Here is an 8,717-nt window from a genome sequence, read left to right as displayed (position 1 = left end):
AATAACTAATAAACACACATTAAATTAGAAATAAAAAATTTCAGAATCTGATAAACTGAAAAAAAAATATTCCAGTAAATAGTAAAACATTTCAGAAGTCTACAATAAAAAATTTAACCCCATAAAATAATTTATGCAATACCAAAAGCATTTTAAAGCATAAATAATGAATTATAATCACAGGAAAAATACTTTTTATTTTCATAAAATTTTCAAAATTTTACAGAATATAGAAAATTTAATTCTGAGTCTAACAGTACTAACCACGCATAAAACAAATCTATAATGAATTAATTATGACCATTTAATGCGATTCAGAATTAAAAACAAAACAAACTGTGCCTAATGCATCAGCAGTCAAGCCAGCCGAGCCGGCGGAGGAAAACGGCGCAGCTCAGTCAGCGCGGCTCAGCGTGCGTGGCTTAGCGCACGGCGCGCATGCGTGGCGCGGAGGGCGCATGCGTGGACAGCGCCGTTGACGCGCCCGTGCAGGCGCGTGGGAGCGCGTGGAAGTGGCTCACGGCGTCAGGTGGCGCGTGAGGCCCACGCGCCGCCTTCCAGGGTGTTTTCGGTCTAATTATTGTACTGCCAGACTCCATTTTTTAAAATAAAACCATTTATGGTATTAAAAAAGACATTAATGAACATAAAAATAGGTATTTATGCTCTTAATCTAATGAAAGTAGACATTTTTCCTCCTTTATAAACATTCATGTATATAATGTATACATATACATATAAAAATATACACATGATTAAAGAAAAATACGAAAATACCCATTCATGCTCTGATACCAATGTTAAAGCAAAGTATAACGCAGCGGAATAAAAAATTATGGTCATACCTTTAGAATAGAGTTTGAATTGAAGGATCTCGTGGGTAAATCACGTGCTTCCTTAATCTGATCAGTCAACCCAGCTATGGAGTGATATTACTGTAGTGAATATCACCCACACAAATCACAGTGTAAATGGCTTTTGATCGTTGGTTTTTTGGGAGAGAGTCAGTATATAGGAAAAAACTCAAACATACGTTGTTTTTCTCTTAATCACCCATATCCCATATTATCAGATATATATTCTGTTTATCTCATTTATCCATATCAGTTATATGAGATAATATGAGATATATCATCTATCCATATCAATTATATGATAGATATTTATATATCTTGAGTGGTTATCCAAATATGTTTGAATTTGAATTCAAAATCCATTTAGATAAGGTTCCAAAGATTCAAAGGGTCATGCCACATGGGCGCCCATTTCTAACACATCCTAATCAAACATAATACAATAATCTCCTATTCGTATTTAAGAGTAATGATATATATATATATATATATATATAAAACCTAGAGTTTGAACCCTATAACAAAATAAGCTCTGAATTTTTAATTTTGTCAATTTAAATTCTAAACTTTTGATTTGCTTTCAATTTAAACTATTTGTCTATTTTTGTTAAGTAAAATAAATGGAAAAATATATATGTTAGTTATTAAATTCAACGAAAAATATATTTTAGATATTTTTTATACACTTACATTGAGTATAATGACTAAATATAAAAACATTTCGTCCACTTTATTTAACAAAAATAGGCAAATTATTTAGATTGAAAACAAATCAGAAGTTTAGAGTTTAAATTGATAAAATTCAAATTTCATTCTGTCATATGGTTCAAACCCTGAGATTTTTTTTTTTAATTTTCCCAATAGAGTGTTATACAAAAATTTATATATAGAATAATATAACTTCTTTTGGTTGTTTTGTTTTCAATCAAAATAAAATCTATCACTATCCTCATAATTTCAAAAATATCATTGACACTTCATTATAAATATTTTTTTCCTGTACAAAATTTTTTGTTTGTAAACAATTTTTCTTTTATATAATTTTTAAAAAATTATATTGAGTAATGTTTGGTTTATTGGAATAAAAGTGAAATTTAATATAATAATTATTAGGGAAAATTATTTTTTTTTTTAAATCCAAGGGTTTGAACCCTATAATAAAATAAATTTTAGGTTTTTAATTTTATCAATTTAAATTCTAATTTTTTTATTTTTTCGTAATTTAAACCATCTATCTCTTTTTATTAAGTAAAATTGACAAAAAATAATAGTATTTTATTCATTTAACTCAATAAAAATAGTATTTTAGATATTTGTCATACATCTATATTGAATTTAATAACTAAAATATTATTTTTTGGGGTCCTTTTTGCTTAACAAAAATAGACAGATGATTTATATTGAAAACAAATAAAAAAATATTTAAATTGACAAAATTAAAAATTAAAAATTCAGAATTTATATTTTATATTTTATAAAACAATATTTTCACTTTCGTAATAAACTAAAAACTATCTTTAGTAAAACTAAAAGTATTATAATTGTGAAATTTAAATTTACTACAAAAATTATTATATTTGTGAAACGTAAATTTATTACAATAGTATATCGTGCTTTGCACGACCATTTTTTCTAGTATTATAAATAAGAGGCGGTTAGTCTTTGTTTGGGATGTGAGTTAACTTTTTGATTTTTTGGCTTTTTAGCTTTTTAAAAAGTCTCATTTGGGACGAGATTTTTGGCTTTTTTGACTTTTATGAGAGAAAAAATGAAATGATTATGGTTTGGATGTAATATTTTATCTTATTGACTTTTTAGTCTATTGTCTTTTTATGGCTAAAATAGCAAAAAAAAGATTATCCCAAACATAGCCTTAGATATTGCTAGAGTAGATGGCTCTCATTTTTTTTCTTCCTATTTTATCCTTTTGTTTTTTTGTACTATTAGAGCATCTCCAATGGTGTGCCATTGGAGCTGTTATTGCCAAATTATGGCAGGAGTTAATAGAAAGGCACTTCCAATGGTAAGTTTTAGCAGCTGCTACCTTTGGCAAATGCCAAAACTTGTGTCAAATATGACACAAGCTTGCCTAGTCAACTTCAACCAACTGTTTCCTCCCCCCTCCCTCCCTCCCTCCCTCCCTCCCTCCCTCCCTTCCTTCCTTTTTCATCAACCTTTCCAAACACAGAAGCAACATTCACCCAAAAATCACACAAATTTCAAACATATCAACACAGTGATTTGAAGCAATTTCAGCATAGTGATTTTAAATTTTAAATTTCAATTTTTAACGCAGTGATTTCAAATTCCAAATTTCAATTTCAATTTCAACACATATCAACACAGTGATTTCAAATCCAAATTTCAATTTCAGTAATTTGAAGCAAAAGAAAAAAATTAAAAAAAATTAGAAAATCAACACAGTGAAGTCAAAAAAAAAAAAATACCTAATAGAAATGGGTTGATCTTTTTCGTGTTCTTTGGATGATCTTCTTTATGTTCATTAGGGTTTTAATCTTCTTTGTGATCTTGTCCAACGTCACCGATCCATTCTAGGAGAGAGAGAGAGAGAGATGGGTGGGGGTAGATGGCAGCACTTGGGAAAAAGGGAGATTGAGAGTGAGAGAGGGAGGAAGAGGGATAGAGTGAGAGTGAGAGGGAGATGGAGGAAAGGTTGTCTTCGGCGATTGGGGGTAGACACTGTCGCTGATTGAAGAGAGTGAGAGTGAGAATGAGAGGAAGAGGGATAAAGTGAGAGTGAGAGGGAAATAAAGGTTGTTGTTGGTCTTCGGCGATCGGGGGTCAACACCATCGCTGCTTGAACAAAGAGAGATAATATCTGAGAGAGAGAGAGAGAGAGAGAGAGGGAGAGAGAGAGAGAGAGAGACTGAGAGGGAGAGAGATGACGAATTTCTAAGAGAGAGAGTGAAAGGGAGAGGAATAAAGTTAGATGATTCTACACAAATCATCTCAACCGTTGATGATTTGTACGTGGACGATGGTAATGAAAGAAATAGAGCAGTTGTGCTTTGTTTGGCTAATAAAAACACACAAAAAACAAAAAAAAGAACAAAAAACAAAAAACAATAGAAGGTATGAAGCCATTGTGCTCTATAGTTATTTTTTATTTTTTTTAAGTGGTATGAATTTTAGTGGAGTGAATTATATTTAATTTTTTTTCCTTCAATTTTTCAATTTTTTTTTTCATTTTTTATATTTGTTATAGCGATTTCGATTTTGAACCAACCATTGTTGTATCCTGGGCTCGAGTTTCATAATCTTGTATTTGTTGTTCTTGTCTCTTTCAACCTTATTCCTCATTGAAATTGAGTATTGAAGTGCCTTGGTTGTGGTTGGAACATGTCGGTTGCTAGTTGGTTTAAATTGTTGTTGTCCAGATTTTGGCCTCTTCGCTCGAACGCAAGTGACACTTCTTGTGCTCTAGCGAGCTTTATGAGCTCCCAGTACTTTTGCAAGCCTGCAAAGATACTCAGAGGGTAGTGTTCTTCGCTCGAGTGAGAACTCTTGCGTTCAAGCAACAGTTTTCTGTCTGTAAAACTTTTAGGAGTCTGCATTCTGCGCTCAAGCGAAGATTCTAGTGCTCGAGTGCGGTTACTTATTTGCAACTAGTCGTTCAAGCGACAACTCTTGTGCTCGAGCGATCTGCGCTTATATCTGTTCGCAAAAACACCTTTTTCATCACTTTTTGATATCTTTTTTCTCAAAAGCCCTAGACCAACTCTCCCTCTCTCTAAAATTCTCTCTCTATATATATTCACCTAGATCTACGTGTGCCTTTGTTAAAAAGGTAGTACGTCTTAGGAGCTCTCTTTTGATCCGATTAAAGCTTGGTTTCGGCGTCTTTGAAGTTCCTCCATCTTTTCCTTTGGTCTTCTAAGCTTGATGTAGGGAATTTCTACACTTTCATATGGTTTTTAACTTAGTTGTTTGATGTTGTATGGATAAGATTGGGATTCGGAGAATTTTAGACGAACTTAGAGTTTTGATTTAAAGTCAAAATAGGGGTTTCGAAAGCAAGGTATTAAAAATGGGTGTGGGTGTAAATATGAGGATGTTTTGTGTTAAATTTGTTGATTTTAATGCATTGTTTATGTTTGAAAGGAAATAGGGGGTTTTGCCCTAAATTGACTCCAATAATGACTTTGCATAAATAATGAAATTGGTTTTGAAAATGTGAAATCGGAGGGTTATTTATATAAACGGTGTAGTTGGATAGGTTTTATCTTTCACCTATGAAAATTTGGCTAATTTATCTATCTTTGAGATTGTATATCTGTTTAGAAATATCTGTTTTAGGCTATTGGTAAAGGATAGTCATGATTGTTGTAAAAATTGCATAAGGATTAGGCTAATTGAAACTAATCTCTTATTAGTTGTAATTGAATATGACTGTTATAATGCATTGTATATGTATGATATTTGGGAGGAGAAAGGGGATGTACTCCATATGTGGGAGGAGAAAGAGGATGGACTCTATTGAATTAAGTTGTCCTGTGTGTCTTGGATGTAAGTTCTGAAAACCGCGCGTATACATGGGTACCGATTCCCGCGGACGAAATTTTCGTAAAATGACAAATTGAAGTGTTGTGTATTGATTATGTATGTTTGAGAACCACTGAATTGTAGTCTCAATTGGGTTGTCTGGATAATAATGAACATGACTCATGAATTGAGAAGAAATGAATTGATATGAATGGAATTAAGATAAGACTGATTGGAATAAAAAAAAAAATTGACATATTGTGACCTTGTAAGATATGATTGATACTATAATGGGCATTAGACATTCTTTTCATGCTTATATTTTTGTTAAGATTCATATATTGTATTAGATTGTTTTTACTGGGTATTGGCTCACCTTATTGGAGGAAAAAAAAAAACATTTTCAGGTACTGGTAACAACCTCTGCCAAGACAATAGCTCGGAGAGACTTGGAGTAAGAGCTCATTTTTGTTGTATTTAATTTGTATAGCCAAGGATTTTAACTGTATTGAGTTAGACTCATTTTGTTATAACCAAGAAATGACTTGGAAAAATGTAAGTCGTTAGGGCATTTAAATATCTGTTCAACTTCTATCTTTTGATTACTAGTAACACATGTTGTAAATTCAGGATAAAATATTTATGAATGTATATCGCATTTGTTATCTTTTGTATATTAACTCTGAAAAATGAAAGTATGTTGTTTTACTTCTATTTCAGCAAATAAGGTGGGTTTGTCATATTGATTTTGGGGCGTTACATTTGTCTAGTCGGGAAAAATATAAATATATAAATTTTTTTAGAAATAGTTAAAAAAATGTCACTAAAGAAAAAAAATAAACAAAAAAAAATCACTAAAAAATCTATATCTAAACAACACCTATAAACTTGAAAGAAAAGTTAATTGAAATTTATCAAAATATCATATGACCATTAAAGCACAATTTTTATAATTTGACAAAATATCATTATTTATTGTCAAATTATAACAATGACAATATTATTTTAACAAATTTCATTAGAGATGCTCTTGCATATTGTGGAGAAGTGATTTGGAAATACTCTTCTGATCTTGGGAAACGCTCGTGATCCTCTTCTGGTCACCTGAAAAGGAATAAACACTCCGGTAGGGAGTGCCGGAATTAGCACTCCGAGGGACAAGTCATAATCCACAATCAAGAATGCTTGTATTCTAAGTTAAGCACAACAATTCTCACATACCTCTTTCTAGCTAATGTTCTTCTATTTATATCTTTTCTTCCATGGGCCTCGGGATTAGGTCCATTTCCAACTCATATTTGGCACATTTTATAATAGACCGACCTTCATTCGGCCCCTTACCTAATCGGTTATTTGGACGAATAGGGTTGGATTTGAGCTTGCGAGCCAATTGTCGAGTGCTTCGAATCTCGACTCTCCGAGATTCGACTATCCGGAATCTCTACGACTCCCTCTACTCGGCCCCACACATATATATTTGATTTGATTAAAAAATGTTATTTTAATTCATTCGACTTTAAATTCATCATCAATTTGCTGTCACACCTAGCGATCTATATCTAGGTACATGAAAGACTCTGCGTCCACGAGGTAGATACTTCGAAGTCTGAGGGTTCTTGCTAGACGTACTAGCGAAAGGGTCAACAGGCACTGCATCGGCTTTCTGATCTTTTCCTAGTGCAGGGTTGGGAGCGGAAGGAACTGTTCTGGCATGACGGGGCCTATCCCGATTTTTCACCTGGCTTGAACTACCCTCGGCTGGAGTGGGGAAAGCATCATCCATAGCTTTAGTCATGACTGCGAATACTTGCTGCCTATTCATTCCCCCGGCTTTCAAAGCCTCGACTGCCCACAACAGTTGTTCAACGGGATCAGCATCTGTTCCCAATTTGTTCTTACCTCTAGCCTCAGCCTGATCGAGGGTTTGGGTTGCTATATCAGAGCGGAACCCGGTTGTTGTTGACATGTCATTGCCATAGCTTGGGACAGCTTCAGGCTGGCTGAGCTCGATCACAATTTGCCCTAGTAGCGGGGGCTCCTATGGTACAAAATTCCTGACATACGATGGGGCTGGTGGCGAAGCCAACATTCCGTAGGCGAGATCAGTCACAGAACTCTGGAGGTCACTAATCATTCCCATCAACTCGAACGTGGTGGGCTCACGAGCTTGAAACAACTAGGACTCACAGATTGGGCGCGCGACAGGCGACCTGGGCGGATGTGGTACATCAACATTGGTCTTATCCTGCAAGATGATCCCTTGGTCTAATGCGGCTGCCATAACCACGATTTCCTCTAAACTTTGGGTCATCATAAGTCCGCTGAACCGAACGGAGATGATGCAACCAGCGATTAACGGATCAGACGTCTGCCTTGCCTCAGCGAAGGAGAACACCAAATCTCTGAACCCAAATCTCTGAACCCCCCTGAAAGGGAAAACAAGTAGCATTTCAGCCCAAACGGAACAGACACAGGCATAGTTGAAAAACTGTACTCTACTACTGATCACTGTTCCCTAAAACCACTGCCCCAAAACTGAGTCTGATACCCGTAGATATAACTGATTCCCCAAAATACTGATACTGATGCCCTCAGGCCTGATACCCAAACTTGTGAGCTGATACATGCATTCTCCTGTAGAAGCCAACTCTAAAGCACATAACAAACAAGTGAGAACCAAAACACCCCTATGTTGGGGTAGGGTTTCCCTGTCCTATTTTGTCAGGAGCTAGGGATTCACTACGCACGCAGCGGTTTCAAACAACCTATAATCGGGTAAGCAACCTGTCCTAGCTTGGAATGGTCACTATGGATTCCGAATATGCACTAGGTCGAATGGTAGAAAATGGTGCCCCGATAAAACCGGGGTTTGTGCTCCCATACTGGTAGAGCCCATAACCGGTCAGCCTTATGGCATGCTTTGACAAAGCAAGCCTCCGGCAAACCGTTCAGGAATAGCAGATGGCAAACACGGTGTCCTAGGCACACCAATGCACATGCAATGCAAAGAAACACATAAGTGTAGTCAAAACAAGATATCATGAGTTCGAGTCAAGTTCTCTAAATCCCCAGTAGAGTCGTCAGAAACTGTAGACATCCCCGCGAACGTCCCGGGAGGATGAATCCCGTTTCGTTCGTTTGTGGGCTCGCTACAGTTCGGACTCAAATCGTCACGGTTCTTAATCTGAATCAAAGAGTCCAAATCTGGCAAATCGTTTTGAAAAATATATTTTTAGAAAGAAGTGCCAAACATGGACTGCTTTGCCCGATACAGAGTTGCCACCTAAATATTTTTTATGGGGGAATTTAGAAAACCCTGACTCGTTTGCCTAAGGCCACGTGTCCGTCATCACCAAAGTT

This window comes from Camellia sinensis, chromosome 2 (assembly GCF_055761805.1).
Source record: "Camellia sinensis isolate YWXY chromosome 2, ASM5576180v1, whole genome shotgun sequence".
NCBI classification, from domain to species: domain Eukaryota; kingdom Viridiplantae; phylum Streptophyta; class Magnoliopsida; order Ericales; family Theaceae; genus Camellia; species Camellia sinensis.
The sequence above is the reverse complement of the archived record's forward strand: the minus strand, read 5'-3'. Positions refer to the sequence as shown.